At 36.3% G+C, this 18,553-nt stretch overlaps 1 pseudogene; it reads left to right on the forward strand.

Moving 5' to 3' along the window:
- LOC102190999 lies at positions 3,805–4,301 on the forward strand (annotated as a pseudogene).

An 18,553-nucleotide genomic window follows, 5' to 3' on the forward strand; every position in this document is an offset into this window, starting at 1 on the left:
AATGGAGTAAAGACAATCTCTTTAACAAGTGGTGCTGGGAAAACTGGTTAACCACTTGTAAAAGAATGAAACTAGATCACTTTCTAACACCGTACACAAAAATAAACTCAAAATGGATTAAAGATCTAAATGTAAGATCAGAAACTATAAAACTCCTAGAGGAGAACATAGGCAAAACACTCTCAGACATAAATCACAGCAGGATCCTCTATGATCCACCTCCCAGAATTCTGGAAATAAAAGCAAAAATAAACAAATGGGATCTAATTAAAATTAAAAGCTTCTGTACAACAAAGGAAAATATAAGCAAGGTGAAAAGACAGCCTTCTGAATGGGAGAAAATAATAGCAAATGAAACAACTGACAAACAACTAATCTCAAAAATATACAAGCAACTTCTGCAGCTCAATTCCAGAAAAATAAACGACCCAATCAAAAAATGGGCCAAAGAACTAAATAGACATTTCTCCAAAGAAGACATACGGATGGCTAACAAACACATGAAAAGATGCTCAACATCACTCATTATTAGAGAAATGCAAATCAAAACCACAATGAGGTACCACTTCACACCAGTCAGAATGGCTGCGATCCAAAAATCTACAAGCAATAAATGCTGGAGAGGGTGTGGAGAAAAGGGAACCCTCCTACACTGTTGGTGGGAATGCAAACTAGTACAGCCACTATGGAGAACAGTGTGGAGATTCCTTAAAAAATTGCAAATAGAACTACCTTATGACCCAGCAATCCCACTTCTGGGCATACACACGGAGGAAACCAGAATTGAAAGAGACACATGTACCCCAATGTTCATCGCAGCACTGTTTATAATAGCCAGGACATGGAAACAACCTAGATGTCCATCAGCAGATGAATGGATAAGAAAGCTGTGGTACATATACACAATGGAGTATTACTCAGCCGTTAAAAAGAATTCATTTGAATCAGTACTGATGAGATGGATGAAACTGGAGCCAATTATACAGAGTGAAGTAAGCCAGAAAGAAAAATACCAATACAGTATACTAACACATATATATGGAATTTAGGAAGATGGCAATGACGACCCTGTATGCAAGACAGGAAAAAAGACACAGATGTGTATACCGGACTTTTGGACTCAGAGGGAGAGGGAGAGGGTGGGATGATTTGGGCGAATGGGAATTCTAACATGTATACTGTCATGTAAGAATTGAATCGCCAGTCCATGTCTGACGTAGGGTGCAGCTTGCTTGGGGATGGTGCATGGGGATGACCCAGAGAGATGTTGTGGGGAGGGAGGTGGGAGGGGGGTTCATGTTTGGGAACGCATGTAAGAATTAAAGATTTTAAAATTTAAAAAAAATAAAAAATTTAAAAAAAAAAAAAAGAAAAAAGAGAAAAAAAAAATAAATGCTATCATAGGATTTTGGACTAGAATTCATCTGTTTTCTTAGAATTCATTATTTAAATCACACACAAAAAAAAAAAAAACTTAGCCTCTATTTCTGGTTCTGCTAACGGCAGTGTATCTTACGTTAGAATAACCATACCACAGGTAAAAATTATAAACTGTAGACAAAATATAACACTTTGGAGTAACTGAAGAGGGAAGAAAAGGGGTCACAAATTACAGGGTATTTAACCCTTGAAAGAAGTGTAAAGCCCTGGAAGAGATCCATTTCTACAGGGTTTTTCCCTCTGTAAGAACACCCAGTGTGTCCAGTGAAGAACAGCTTTATTATAAGCAAAAATATGGTCTCGATTTGTTTTGAATTTCAGAGAATGAACTTTGTGCTGCTAAAGTGGCTGAACATTGATAGGAAAAAAGCTGGAAAGAAAGGACATGCAGGTGATGGGAGCCCCAAATCCAACTTTAATCTCCCCTAAATTCTTGACTGACACGTGAACTCTTCACCTCTGAAAGATATTCTAAATGCTCCAGTGGAAAATAACTATTAATAGTTGAATATCCAAAACAGAGATGTTAGCTGCTACCAATTAGTATGGAAAGAAAGTATTTGAACCTTGTCAAATCATATCATTTTGGTAAACACTTCTTGAATTTTCTTCCTGGCAAATAATAAAACTAAATTGAATTCAAGGTTATTATCAAGTAAATTAAACACTTGAAAGAAAAAAAGAACACTACCTTTCATAAAAAGATGATATGATCTAGTCTTTTCAATGTTATAAACATTTATAAAACAATAAAGAAATTACCAGACATATAAAGAAGCAGAAAATGTGACTCACTGAGGGAAAAATGTCAATAAAAATGGACCCTAACATGATCCAAGTTTTAAAATTAGTAGAAAAGAGCTTCAAAATAACTATTAGAATTATGCTCAGGGTTTTAAAAGGAGAATAGACAGGGAATCAATTTCAGCAAAGAAATGAAAATTATAAAAAGAATGAAATAGAAAATCTATAATAGAAAAGAATACTATTTAAGATGTTTTAAAAGATAAATTTATTAGCATATTGGATATTAAAAGGACAGAACAGTGAATGTCAAGAAAAATGAAGATAAAGTGATGAGTAACAAAGATAATTTTTTAAATGAACAATGAATCAGTGACCTTAAAGAAAATATTAAATGATCTAATATATGTGTGTTGGGTTCATCAAGAGACAAATAAGAATGGTAGAGAAAAAGTACTGAAGAAATAATGGCAAAAAAATTACAATTTCAGTGAAAATCATTGACTTCAAAATTTAAGAAGCTCAACAAACTTCAAGAAGAATTAATACAAAGAAAAGCATAACATCATGACCTTAGACTATCACAACTGAACTGCTGAAAACCAAATACAAAGAATTCTTGAAAGTTTCCAGAGAAAGAAGATTCATTATATATAGAACAAAAATTAGAGTGTAAATTGACTTCCAATTAGAAAGAATGAAATTAGAAGACAAAGAAACGATATTTTAAATCTAAAACTCAACAGTTTATGTGCAGAAGAAAAATAAGTCAAAAATGAGAGTAAAACAACAATTTTTAGATAAAATAAACTTGACAGAATCTACCACCAGCAGACCTCCAGTGTAAGGAACCCTAAAGAAAATTCTTTCTGATGAAGGAAAACGATTCAAAATGAAGCATATATACAGACAAAATATAAAGAAAAGAATCAGAAATGATAAATGGGCAGTAATAAATACTTTTTACATAATAACACAATACTTTTTCATCTCAGTTTCTTTAGAGACCAAATGACAGTTGAAATTTTAAAAATTATGCCATTATATTATGAGGTCAATAATGTGTTTAAACATAAATATTTATATGACACAATAGGGCACAAGATAGGGGAAATAAGGAATTAAATATTAAATGTTTCTATTGTTTTATAAGCCCCAGTATGTTGTTAAATCTAAATGGACTGTGACATGTTACAGATCCATATTGGAATCATAAGAGAAACCACTAAAAATATACAAATACAGGTAAAAAGCTAATATGCTGCTGCTGCTGCTGCTGCTGCTGCTGCTAAGTCGCTTCAGTCGTGTCCAACTCTGTGCGACCCCACAGACGGCAGCCCATGAGGCTCCCCCGTCCCTGGGATTCTTCAGGCAAGAACACTGGAGTGGGTTGCCATTTCCTTCTCCAATGCATGAAAGTGAAAAGTGAAAGTGAAGTCACTTAGGAATTAAATAATCATTTTAAAAGGAAAGAAAGAGAAACAGACAAACTAAGAACAGGTGGAACAAAAAGAAAATTTTTTAAGGTTAGACAAACGTCAGTCTTATCAATAATTATATTAAATATAGGGGCGTGGAGACAGCAGCGCAGTGCACCACAGGCGTGCCACGTGGCTGGGCATGGAGGAACGCAGAGAGTCCCAGCCGACTGCAGGCGCGACCAGGCGGCAATCGCAGTGGTGGCAGCGCCCACCCATCGGCCCCCCGAGGACTCCTGGATGGGCACGCACCCTACATATTTAGAAATGATGGAGTTAATTATAATAGATGCCACCTAAGTTTATATAGCTTTCTTGGTTTGCCTGGACCTCACAGAGAGTAAAAGCTGGCATGAAGTAAACTGTGTGGGATTTTACTAGATCTCCAGCTCATCTGCCTTCTCGGCACTGAGACAGGAGAAGGGTTTACAGTCTGTAGTACCTACACCCATCAGCTCTTCCCTCAGCCATAACAGGACAAGGGGGATCTTGAAGGCATCCTGAAAATTGCAAGGTGATCCCAATTTGCCTATGTCTTTTACTTTGGTCATAGTGGAGTCTGACTCCACAACAGTCTACTACAAACTCACTGATGGATTTATGCTGCCAGATCCTAAGAATATTTCCCTTAGAAGATGACGCCTATACTTCTTGATGCTTACTTTATTCACAGAGAACTGGTTTGTAAACCATCAGCTTGGTTCATCTTTGATTTGAGATAGTAAGAGATGACTTAGCTGGTCCCATTCCAGAAGTTTTCTTTTTTGAAGAATAAAAATTTTCTCATATAGAATGTATTTTGTTAAAAAAAAAAAAAGTAAGATAGTTGCTCTAGAAATTTCTTATCTGGAGACAATTTAATTATAGTTGTATGCAAGTTTATGCCTATGCGGTATTCAGAAGGATAGAACATTTTGAGACTACCATCTCTTTCCCTTACTCAACTTTCTCAGTGCCTCTTGGTCAGGACAGCTAGTCTGCAGAAATGGAGAATTTACTGTAGTCTGCTTTTTCATCCTCAACAGAAAGGGTTGTTTTGATTGGTTTTCATGGTGCAATTAATTTTACTTCCTTCTTTGGTTAATTTTAAATCAGAATTAAAAACACACTCATCCAGAGTATAAAATTGCATATATAGATTAATAGGGACCAAAGAAGTACTACCTACCAGAGTACTGGGCCTTTTGTTCCCCATTCTTACTACTACCACCCTACTGTATCATAGCTAGAATATTACAGGAGAGAGATTAGTAGTAGGGGACACTGTGAACCTTAAAAACATTTCTTAAGTAGGCCCAGTTTTCCTACTTTTGTTAATACTTCTTAATTAATTGTTGTCTAGAAAGGTGTTTTTAAAAGTTGAAGGCAAGAGTCAGCAAAATTCTCTGGAAAGTGCCAGAAAGGAACTACTTTAGGTTTTTCAGGCCATATAGATTTTCTCACAACTTCTCAACTATGCTGTTTGTAGGACAGAAATAATTGTGGACAGTATATAAATGAATGGATATGGCTATATTCCAATAAAACCTTATTTACAAATGCAGGGCCATAGTTTGCCAACTCCCACTCTGGGGAAATAGTCAAAAACATATATAGCTAATGAATGGTGTGTTATGTTACCATTAAAAATTAGTAATGAATGTACTGTAAAACATGAGAAAATACTTAGTAAAAAGAAAAAAAAGCAAGATACAAAAGTGTATGAGTATGTATGATTATGGCTGTAAATAACACACCAAAAGAGGGCAAAAATAAATTCCTAACTGTGTTTATAATAGGAGAGCAGGACAGTAAATGGATGACTTTGTCTTTCTTTAAGATTTTAGTTTTTCTTTATTTGTACTACTTTTATAATAAAAATGTTTTAAAGTAAAAAAATCATCATATTAAATATAAATGAAATATACACATATTCAAAAGAGATGAAGACTGGATAAAATATTAACATACATCTATGTTCTTGACTAAAATAGTTGCATTTTACTTTTTTACTTTGTTTTTTTAATTTATTTTAATTGTAGTAAGAGTTACATAATATAAAACATACTATTTTAAGCATATTTAACTGTTCAGTTCAGTGGTACTGGGTACATTCATACTGTTATGTAACTCTCACCATCACTCATCATCCATCTCCACCTTCCTAAATTGAAACTCTGTCCACATTAGAGGCACATGAAAAGGCACATGAAAAGATGCTCAACATCACTCATTATTAGAGAAATGCAAATCAAAACTACAATTAGGTACCATCTCACACCTGTCAGAATGATCACCAAAAATCTACAAACAAAATGCTGGAAAGGGTGTGGAGAAAAGGGAACCCTCTAAAACTTTTGGTGGCAATCTAAATTGATACAACCACTATGGAGAAGGGTATGGAGGTTCCTTAAAAAAACAAAAGTAAAACTATGATAGGACTGAGCAATCCTACTCCTGGGCGTATGCCTGAAGAAAACCATAATTCCAAAAGATCCGTGTACTCCAATGTTCACTGCTGCACTATTTACAATAGTCAGGACATGGAAGCAACCTAAATATCTATCAACAGGTGAATGGATAAAGATATGGTATATGCATACAATGGAATTATTACTTAATCATAAAATAGTTTGCAATTTAAATGTAAAGAACTAGAGGGCTGAAAGTCAAAGGACAGAGAAAACTAAACCATTTCAACAGTTAAGTAAGAAAGCTGAGGTGATTCTATTAATTTCAAATGAAACAGATTTCAGCAAAGCTGATTTTGAAAGAAAAATTGTGTATTTTCTTATCATAGATTAGAGTACCCTGTAAATGTTAATTGGGCACAGTTAATAATCCTGTTCCAAGTGTTCAATAATCTACCTAAGTTTTTGTTGACATATACTATCAATTTCTCAAAGAACCATCTTATCTCTAGGTATAATTATGTATGTCTACTTATTAGATACTTACATCTTATTAGTTTTGCTTCATGTATTTAGAGGCTCCAGTCTTCTGTGTGTGTTATGTCTTTTTTAAGAATCAATGCTTTTTCATTATTCTTCTTTATTTCTGATAATATATCTACTTTTAAAGTCTAGTAGGTCTTGTGGTATGATTTCTATATAGTCACTTCAGTTATATATTTCCTATATTTTTTGCTTTTAATATATCAGCATTTTTTATAGAATATAGATATTATTTTTAATCCACTCTCACAATTCCTGCCTTTTAATTATAATATTCAGACTGGCCATATTTAATTGTTGATGTGGTTGAACTGAAATCTATGACACTTCTCTTTTCTTGTTTTTCCTTACTCTTCAATTTTTTTGCTGTTTTCTTTTTAATTACAATGTTTGTGATTCCATTTTATCTCCATGGCTGGATTAATAATTATATTTATTTGGGATGTCTTTTGTGGATATTTTAGGGTTTACAGTACTCATAAATTTATCAAACTCCATATTCATTTATTATCATGTTCAGTTCAGTTCACTTTCTCAGGTGTATCTGACTCTTTGCGACCCCATGGACTGTAGTACACCAGGCTTTCATGTCCATCACCAGCTCTCGGAGTTGCTCAAACTCATGTCCATCAAGTCTGTGATGCCATCCAACCATTTCTTCCTCTTCCTTAAATCTTTCCCAGCAGCAGGGTTTTTTCCAGTGAATCAGTTCTTCTCATGAGGTGGCCAAAGTATTAGAGTTTCAGCTTCAGCATCAGTCCTTCCAATGAATATTCAGGATTGATTTCCTTTAGGATGGACTCGTTGGATCATGCAGTCCAAAGAACTCTCAAGAGTCTTCTCAAACACCATAGTTCAAAAGCATCAATTTTTCGGCATTCAGCTTTCTTTATAGTCCAACTCTCACATTCATACATGACTACTGGAAAAACCACAGCTTTGACTAGACAGACCTTCATTGGCAAAGTAATGTCTCTGCTTTGTAATATGCTGTCTAGGTTGGTCATAACTTTTCTTCCAAGGGGAAAGTACCTTCTAATTTCATGGCTGCAGTCACCATCTGCAGTGATTCAGGAGTCCAGAAAAATAAAGTCTCTCACTGTTCCCATTCTTTCCCCATCTATTTGCCAAAAAGTGATGGGACTGGATGACATGATCTTAGTTTTCTGAGAGTTGAGTTTTAAGCCAACTTTTTCACTGTCCTCTTTCACTTTCATCAAGAGGCTTTTTAGTTTTTCTTCACTTTCTGCCATAAGGATGGCGTGTCATCTGCATCCTGAGGTTATTAATATTTCTCCCAGCAATCTTGATTCCAGCTTGTGCTTCATCCAGCCAGGCATTTCACATGATGTACTCTGCATACTGTCACTCTGTATATGGTCACCATAAAAATATACAGCCTTGATGTCACACTTTCCCAATTTGGAACCAGTCTGTTCCATGTCCAGTTCTAACTGTTGTTACTTGACCTGCATATGGATTTCTCAGGAGGCAGGTCAGGTGGTCTGCTATTTCTATCTCTTAAAGAATTTTCCACAGTTTGTTGTGATCCAGACAGTCAAAGGTTTTGAGGTAGTCAATAAAGCAGAAGTAGATGTTTTTCTGGAACTCTCATGCTTTTTCAATGATCCAACGGATGTTGGCAATTTGATCTCTGGTTCATCTGCCTACAATGCTGGAGACCCAGTTTCCATTCCTGGGTTGGAAAGATGCCCTGGAGAAGGAAATGGAAACCTACTCCAGTACTCTTGCCTGGAAAATCCCATGGATGGAGAAGCCTGGTAGGCTACAGTCCATGGGGTTGCAAAGAGTCAGACATGATTGAGCGGGTTCACTTTCTTTCTTTCCTGTGCCCTTTCTAAATCCAGCTTGAACATCTGGAAGTTCACAGTTCATGTACAGTTGAAACCTGGCTTGGAGAATTTGGGCATTACTTTGCTAGTGTGTGAGATAAGTGCAATTGTGCAGTAGTTTGAACATTCCTTGGCATTGCCTTTCTTTGGGATTGGAATGAAAACTGACCTTTTCCAGTCCTGTGGCCACTGCTGAGTTTTGCATTTCGCTGGCATATTCAGTGCAGCACTTTCATAGCATCTTCTTTTGGATTTGACATAGCTCAACTGGAATTCTATCACCTCAACTAGCTTTGCTCATAGTGATGCTTCCTAAGGTACACTTGACTTCACATTCCAGGATGTCTGACTCTAGATGGGTGATCACATCATCATGGTTATCTGGGTCATGAAAATCTTTTTTGTATAGTTCTTCTGTGTATTCTTGCCACCTCTTCTTAATGCCTTCTGTTTCTGTCAGGCCCATAACGTTTCTGTCCTTTATTGTGCCCATCTTTGCATGAAACGGTCTTGGGGATGGTCTTGATCACTGTCTCCTTTACAATGTCATGAACCTCCGTTCATAGTTTGCAGGGGCTCTGTCTATCAGATCTAATCCCTTGAATCTATTTGTCACTTCAACTGTATAATCATAACAGGTTTGATTTAGGTCATACCTGAATGGTCTAGTGCTTTTCCCTACTTTCTTCAATTTAACTCTGAAATTTGCAATAAGGAGTTAATGATCTGAACTATAGTCAGATCTTGGTCTTGTTTTTGCTGGCTGTATGGAGCTTCTCCATCTTTGGCTACAAAGAATATAATCAATCTGATTTTCGTATTGATCATCTGGTGATTTCCATGTGTAAAGTCATCTCTTGTGCTGTTGGAAGAGGGTGTTTTCTATGACCAGTGCATTCTCTTTGCAAAACTCTGTTAGTCTTTGCCCTGCTTCATTCTGTACTCCAAGGCCAAATTTACCTGTTACTTCAGGTATCTCTCAACTTCCTACTTTTGCATTCCAGTCCTCTGTAATGAAAAGGACATCTTTTTCGGGAGTTAGTTCTGGAAGATCTTGTAGGTCTTCATAGAACCATTCAACTTCAGCTTCTTCAGCATTACTGTTTGGGACATAGACTTGGATTACTTTGACACTGAATGGTTTCCCTTGAAAATGAACAGAGATCATTCTGTCCTTTTTGAGACTGCACCCAAGATTTGCATTTCAGATTTTTTTCTGGCGGGTGGGGGGGGCGCGGGGGTTGACTCTGAGGGCTATTTCATTTCTTCTAAGGGATTCTTGCCCATAGTAGTAGATATAATGATCATCTGAATTAAATGACTCTTTCCAGTCCATTTTCATTCACTGATTCCTAAAATGTCAATGCTCACTCTTGCCATTTCCTGTTTGACCACTTCCAATTTACCTTGATTCATGGACCTAACATTCCAGATTCCTATGCAGTATTGTTCTTTCAACATCGGTTTATTTCCATCACATCCACTTCTGTGCATTGTTTTTGCTTTGTGTCTGTCTCTTCATTCTTTCTGGAGTTATTTCTCCACTCTTCTCTAGTAGCATATTGGGTACCTACCGACCTGGGGAATTCATCTTTCAGTATCCTATCATTTTGCCTTTTCATATTGTTCATGGGGTTCTCAAGGCAAAAATACTGAAGTGGTTTGCCATTCCCTTCCCCGTGGATCATGTTGTGTCAGAACTCTCCACCATGACCCGTCTGTCTTGGGTGACCATGGCATGGCTCATAGTTTCATTGATTAGACAAGGCTGTGGTCCATGTGATCAGTTTGATTCATTTTCTGTGATTATGGTTTTCATTCTATCTGCCCTCTGAGGGATAAGGATAAGAGACTTATGGAAGGTTCCTCCTGGGAGAGACTGACTGTGAGGGAAACTGGGTCTTGTTTTGATGGGTGAGGCCATGCTCAATAAATCTTTAATCCAATTTTCTTTTGATGAGTGGGGCTGTGTTCACTCCCTGTTGTTTGACCTGAGAGCAAACTATGGGGGTGTAATGAAGATAAGGGCGACCTCCTTTAAAAGGTCCTATGCATGTGCTGCCGCACTCAGTGCCTCCGACCCTGCAGCAGACCACCACTGACCCTCGCCTCCACTAAAGACTCCTGGACACTCACAGGCAAGCCTGGGTCAGTCTTTTGTGAGGTCACTGCTCCTTTCTCCTGGGTCCTGGTACACACAAGGTTTTGTTTGTGCCATCCAAGTGTCCTGTGTGAGTTCTGGTGAGATTCCCCAGTCCTGTGTGAGTTCTGGTGGCTCTATGTTGGCGACCTCCTCCAAGAGGGCTTATGCCAAACCCAGGTCTGCTGAACCCAGAGCCCCTACCCCTGCAGCAGGCCACTGATGACCTGTACCTCTGCAGGAGACACTCAAATACTCAAAGGCAGGTCTGGCTCAGTCTCTGTGGGGTCTCCTGGTGCACATAAGATTCTGTTTGAGCCCTCTGAGTGTCTCTGGCTGGTGTGGGATTTGATTCTTTTTTCTTTTTTTTTTTAGTTTTTTTTTTTTTAATTTTTATTGTTACTTTATTTTGCTTTACAATACTGTCTTGGTTTTGCCATACATTGACATGAATTCGCCACAGGTGTACATGAGTTTCCAATCCTGAACCCCCCTCCCACCTCCCACCCCATATCATCTCTCTGGATCATCCCCATGTACCAGTCCCAAGCATCCTGTATCCTGTATCAAAGATAGACTGGCAATTCGTTTCTTACATGATAGTATACATGTTTCAATGCCATTCTCCCAATTCATCCCACCCTCTCCCTCTCCCACAGAGTCCAAAAGTCCATTCTATACATCTGTGTCTCTTTTGCTGTCTTGCATACAGAGTTATCATTACCATCTTTCTAAATTCCATATATATGTGTTAGGATACTGTATTGGTATTTTTCTTTCTGGCTTACTTCACTCTGTATAATAGGCTCCAGTTTCATCCACCTCATTAGAACTGATTTAAATGTATTCTTTTTAATGGCTGAGTAATACTCCATTGTGTATATGTACCACAGCTTTTTTATCCATTCATCTGCTGATGGACATCTAGGTTGTTGCAATTTGACCCCTCCTACCATCTTGCTGTGGCTTCTCCTTTGCCCTTGGATGTGAGGTATCTTTTTTTGATGGGATCTAACATTACTTTACCAACAAAGGTCCATCTAGTCAAAGCTATGGTTTTTCCAGTAGTCATGTGTGGATGTGAGGGTTGGACTATAAAGAAAGCTGAGTGCTGAAGAATTACTGCTTTTGAACTGTGGTGTTGGAGAAGACTCTTGAGAGCCCATTGGACTGAAAGGAGATCCAATGAGTCCATCCTAAAGGAAATCAGTCTTGAATATTCATTAGAAGGACTGATGTTGAAGCTGAAACTCCAATCCTTTGGCCACCTGATGCAAAGAACCGACTCACTGGAAAAGACCCTGATGTTGGGAAAGATTGAAGGTGGGAGGAGAGGAGGACGACAGAGGATGAGATGGTTGGATGGCATCAATGACTCTATGGACATGAGTTTAAGTAGGCTCCGGGAGCTGGTGATAGACAGGGAAGCCTGGCATGCTGCAGTCCATGGGGTCGCATAGAGTTGGACATGACTGAGAGACCGAAATGAACTGAACTGAACATTCTCCTGTTGCTGGTTGTTCAGCAGCGAGTTGTAATTTTGGAGTTCTTGCAGGAGAAGATGAGCACACGTCCTTCTACTCTGCCATTTTGTAGGCAATATTTTCATGTATCTTCATAGTTATCATTAAAACCTTACAACAGTATACTTCCATTCTTCCCTCCCATCTTTGTGCTATTGTTGTTATATAATTTATATAATCTAATGTTATAAACACCATAATAAATTATTTAAAAACATTTCTCAATATGTTTTTATGATTTAAAAGGTTAAAAATGAGAAGAAATGTAATTATACTTCCATTTCTTCCCTCCCATCCTTATGCTATTGCTGTCATCTATTTTAATTTATATAATTTAATGTTATAAACACCATAATAAATTTATTTAAGAACATTTATCTAAATATGTTATTACAATTTAAATAAGTTAAAGGTGAGAACTAATGTATTTTGTATTTACCCACATATTTCTTATTTTGGAAACTTTTCATTTCTTTGTGTGTGTCCAAATTTTCATCTTGCTTATTTTCCTGCTGCTTCAATAATTTTCTTTAGTACTGCTTATATTGCAAATCTTATGACAATGAATTTACCCAGCATCTACATGTTTTAAAAAGTCATCATTTTGGGTTAAAGGATTTTGAAATGACTTTTTTTTTCATTCAACACTTAAAAAATGCCATTCCAATTTCCTCTTGGCTTCACAAATTTAAATTCAGTTAAATTTAGTTCAGTCGCTCAGTCATGTCCAACTCTTTGTGACCCCATGAATCTCAGCACGCCAGGCCTCCCTGTCCATCACCATCTCCCGGAGTTCACTCAAACTCACATCCATCAAGTCGGTGATGCCATCCAGCCATCTCATCCTCTGTTGACCCCTTCTCCTCCTGCCCCCAATCCCTCCCAGCATCAGAGTCTTTTCCAATGAGTCAACTCTTCTCATGAGGTGGCCAAAGTACTGGAGTTTCAGCTTTAGCATCATTCCTTCCAAAGAACACCCAGGGCTGATCTCCTTTAGAATGGACTGGTTGGATCTCCTTGCAGTCCAAGGGACTCTCAAGAGTCTTCTCCAACACCACAGTTCAAAAGCATCAATTCTTCTAGGCTCAGCCTTCTTCACAGTCCTACTCTCACATCATACATGACCACTGGAAAAACCATAGCCTTGACTAGACGGACCTTTATTGACAAAGTAATGTCTCTGCTTTTGAATATGCTATCTAGGTTGGTCATAACTTTTCTTCCAAGGAGTAAGCGTCTTTTAATTTCATGCCTGCAATCACTATCTGCAGTGATTTTGGAGCCCCTAAATATTAGTCTTATATTTATTCCTCTATACATAATGTGTCCTGTTTCTTGGACATCTTACGTTATTCTGTTTATCACTGGTTTTCAGCGTTTTGAATGTTTTAGTATTTCTTTGTTTACAACTTGAGGTTCAGTGTGCATCCTTAACATGTGAGTATTTAGTTTTGATCAAATTTGTGAAAATGTTAGTTATTATTTCTTGCAATGTATTTTTCTTCTAATCCTCAAACTGTCTTTTTAGAACTCTAATTTCATTTATAATAGATCATGTGATAGTGGCCCACAGCTCATAGTACACTGCTGCTATTATTTTTTAGACTTTTAAAACATTTTGTACCTCAGTTTGGAAAGTTGATACATATACAGAATAGCTAATATTGATATATTTATAACTGCATTGAATGTTTCATCTATATAGTCTAATATACTGTTAATTTCATCTAGTATATTTTGTATCACAAATACTTATTTTTCACTTCTAAAATTTAAATTTGTGTTTTTTTCCTCCTCATTATGCTCACATATGCCTTTATCTGTGGACATATTTATAATAAATTATCTAAGAACTCTGTCTTCTAATTATATGATATCAATTAAGAGTATGCTTCAATTGATTGCTTTTATTTTACTAGATATGGGTAGTATCTTCCTGCCTGTTTGCACAGCATGTAAGATTTTATTAGATTCTGGATATTGTAAATTTCGTGTGTTTGGCTACTGATTTTATTCTGTTTCTTTAAGAGTATTGGACTTTTTGGGCTCTCAACTAAGTAATTTGTAAATCACTTTATTATTTGAGATTTGTTTTTATACTTTGTTGTGGCTGGCATAAATAATCCTTTATTCTTGGACACATTTCTAAGGAATGATGATTCTCAGGAAGCTATTTTTTATGGATCGAATTGTGTCCCCCCAAAAGAAGATGCTGAGGTCCTAATCCCCAACACCTCTGAATGTGATTTCATTTGGAAACGGAGCTATTGCATATATAGTTAGTTAAGATGAGGTCATACTGGAGTCCGCCCTTAATCCATTATGTCTGGTGACTTATAAAAAGAGGAGAAGAAAAACTCAGCAAGACTGCCACATGACAACACAGGCTGAGACTGGTGTGACTCATCCATAAGACAGGAGTGCCAAAGGTTGTCATTAAATCCCAGAAGGTAGAAGAGGTAAGTAAATAGTCTCTTCTAGAGGTTTCAGAGAGCACTGTGCCCTGCTGACACCTTGATTTTCTAATTCTATGCTCCAGAACTCTGAGAGAGTAAATTTCTGTTGTTCTAAACCACCTAGTTTGTGGCATGTTATAGAAGCCTAGGGAAATGAATATACTAATCAATACCCCGTGGATGACAAAGTTTCTCTGATCTTGCTATTGGGAATGGCTCAAAAAGGCTCTTGAATTGATCTCTAGAACTTCCTCTTTGGGATATTCTGGCTTTCAAATTCCAGCCCCCTCAGTTGTCTCACACTCTTGTCTGTCTCCTTAGTTAAATGAGACTACTGACTCTGTTTGAGTTCCCTCTCTGTTTCACAGCCTGCAAACTGCTGGTAGCTTGGTGAGCTGTAGGGTTCACCTCCTGTTTCCCTACTCTCAGGACTCACAGTGTTGTACCTCCTGTAGTCCATTGCTTCATACAGGTTTTTTTGTGTTCTAGCTGTTTATGGTAGATAGACAATTCTCATAGAACTACTTCTCCATGAGTGAAATGGAAATTTAATGTATATCATTCTCAAGGGAACATGAGTAACACTAGCTAGACCAAATGCTTAGTCATAAAGTCACTGGAAATTAATTCAAAAAATAGAAATATTACATAGTACTTTTTTCTAGATCCAATATATTAAATTAGAAATAAGTAAGACAAGAATTTTAAAAAGCTCCAAACACTTGGAACTTAAATAAAACATCTCTAAATAGCCAAAGAGTCAATAAAAAGTAAGTAAGGGAAGTTGGAGTATCTTTTGGGTAATGATAATAAAAATTCAGCCTGCCAAAATTTTGAGAATATAGATAAAGCAGCACTTAGTTGGACAATTACACTTTTATATGTATGAATTTGAAAAGTAATTTAGCATCAGTTACCTGCTTTCAATGTAATTAGCTAGAAAATAAGAACAAATTAAAATGAAGGTAGGTGTATGGACACAATAAAGATAAGAACAGAAACTCATTAAAATATAAAACATACAGACATTTGAGAAATTGCTACATAAAAGCTTAGTTTTTAAAAATTAATTAATTTATTGTAATTGGAGGCTAATTACTTTACAATATTGCAGTGGTTTTTGCCATACACTGACATGAATCAGCCATGGGTGTACATGTGTCCCCCATCCTGAACTCCCCTTCCACCTCCCTCCCCACAAAGCTTAGGTTTTTGAAAATAAGTAAGGTTTAGAAATACTGATGAAGAACAACAATAATAAGAAAAAACAAGTTGTCTATTAGAAATTAAAAAGGTCATGTAATTATACATAGCAAAAAGATAATAAAAATTAATTTTGAAATGACTTTATGGTGATGAATTCACAACTATTAAAAAAATGAAGTTGAGAAAAAGAAGACTTAATAAAATTGACACAATATAAGGTGAAAATTTGAACAGCCTTACTTTTTTAAAAAAAAATTTGAAGTAATTACCCATCACATCACAAAGAATGGCCAGCATGAGTATTTGAGTTGTTTTCTCAGTTTGTTTCCTCCCCATACAAAGATGCAGGCTACTCATACACCTATGATCAATTAGTCTTCAACAAAGGAGGCAAGAACATATAATGCAGAAAAGACAGTTTCTTCAATAAGCAATGCAAGGAAAATTGGACAGCTGCATATAAAAGAATGAGATGAGAATATTTCCTCATACCATATACAAAAATAAATTCAAAATAGATTAGAGTTCTAAATGTAAGACCAGAAACCATAAAACTTCAAGAACAGAACATAAGCTGAACACTCTTTGACACAAATCAGAAGATATTTTTTGGATCTGTCTCCTAATGCAAAAGAAGTAAAAGCAAAAACCAATGAGACTTAATTACACTTAAAAGTTTTTGTGCAGTAGTAAAGGAAACCATCAATGAAACAAAAAGATTACCTAATGAATGGAAGGAAATATTTGCAAATAATATGAGAAGGGGTTAATACACAGCATGCAAAAATAGCTCATACAACTCAATATCAAAAGAACAATCTGATTTAAAAATAGGCAGAAGATCTGAATAGAAATTTTTCCAAAACAGAAATATAGAAGGCTATCAGGTACATGAAAAGATGCTCAACATCACTAATCCTTAGAGAAATGAAAATCAAAACCATAATGCAATTCTATATTCTATAATAAACTATATGGGGAAAGAATCTGAAAAAATGGATATATGTATTGATATGTATATAACTGAATCACTTTGCTGTACACCTGAAACTAACATAACACTGTAAATCAACTGCACGCCAAGGTAAAATTAAAATTATATTTTAAAACCCCCACAATGCAAGCTCACCTCACACAAGTCAGAAGGGCTATCATCAAAATCTACAAATAACAAAAGTTGACAAGGATATGGAGAAAAGGGAACCCTCTTACACTGTTAGTTGGAATGTAAACTGGTGTAGCCTCTATGGAAAGTAATACAGAAGCTCCTCAAAAAGCTAAAAATAGAACTGCTATATGATCTAGCACTCCTCAGTATATATCCAAAAATAAAGAAATACATAAAAACAGTAATTCAAAAATTACATGCACAACAATGTTCATAGCAGCACTATATATAATAGCCAAGATACGGAACTGATCCAACTGTCCATCAACAGATGAACTGGACAAAGAAGATGCAAAATATATAATGAAGTATTACTCAATATATAAGAGAACAACATTTTGCCATTTGCAACATGGAGGGACCTAGAGAGTATTATGCTTAGTGAAACAAATCAGACAAGTATAGCATGTAATCACTTATATGCGGAATCTAAAATATAAAACTAATGTATATATCAAAACAGAAGCAGACTCGCAGATACAGAAAGCAAACTAGAGGATGACAGTGGGGAGAGGAAGAGGGAGGGACAGGATAGGGGTGTGAGATTGAGAGATACAAACAATTATGTATAAAATAGATAAGCAACAGTGATCTATTGTACAGCATAGAGAATGTAGCCATTATTCTGTAATAACTTAAAAGGGAGCATAATCTATAAAAATCTTGAATAACTATCAAACTAATACAATACTGCAAATCAACTGTATCTCAAAAAAGTAGCAGGCTAACAAACTCTTTTAATTTGAACTGTTTCTGCTTATTTGGGTTTTTTAAAGTCCAAACTCATGTAACTTGGTAAAAAATTTTTTTCGATGTATTAAATTACATTACACTCCACTAGAGAAAAGCTTCACCTACAATCTCTTGATGCTCACCCTTGTTTCTACTTTGGGCACTGAGTCAGGGTGCTGTGAGAAAATGTTCTTAAGACTATCAGAAGTGCTATTTTCAGTGTCTACAAAGTACACCTTTGAGATTTCTCAAACGCTCTTTTGCCCAGCTAGGAGAAGCTTTAAAACTTTTTGAGCTTTCAACCAAGAGATTTATAACTGTAACACTGATGTAATCTTTATCCCAAGGATGCATTTTTATTGGTCATGCTTTGTATTTGATATACGCATAATCCATTTTAATTTTAGAGTCTTTTGTGGACACAATTGAGGATGAGAAAGTTTTATTTTAAAACACACCAAGTTCTGGTTCTTCTTCATTTCCTCTAGATAATGCTTGAAATCTAGCTCATTTCTCTCCTGTTATATTTTACTCAGACATTATTATAGACAGCTAATAGAAAGTTACTGACACTTTCAGCTGATTCTAAGTTACTAATTGTGCTTCCAGTACATGACCTCAGTCCTAGTCCTCTTTCTTCTGATTCCTATAGCAATAACTATGCTGCCTATTGGTTTCCATTAGCAGCTCCTGGGGGCCTTTCAGTCTTCTCTGTGCTACCCCATCATAAACCAGCACCACGTGTTTTAGGTTCTTGTTACTGCAGGACCCTTGCGGTAGGTTCCGATTTCTATGTCAGTTATATGTTGTTGTATAACCTACTATTCTCAAAACATGCGGGCCTAGTTTTACTCACTCATGATTTTGTGGATCAGAAATC

This window comes from Capra hircus, chromosome 22 (assembly GCF_001704415.2).
Source record: "Capra hircus breed San Clemente chromosome 22, ASM170441v1, whole genome shotgun sequence".
Lineage (NCBI taxonomy): Eukaryota > Metazoa > Chordata > Mammalia > Artiodactyla > Bovidae > Capra > Capra hircus.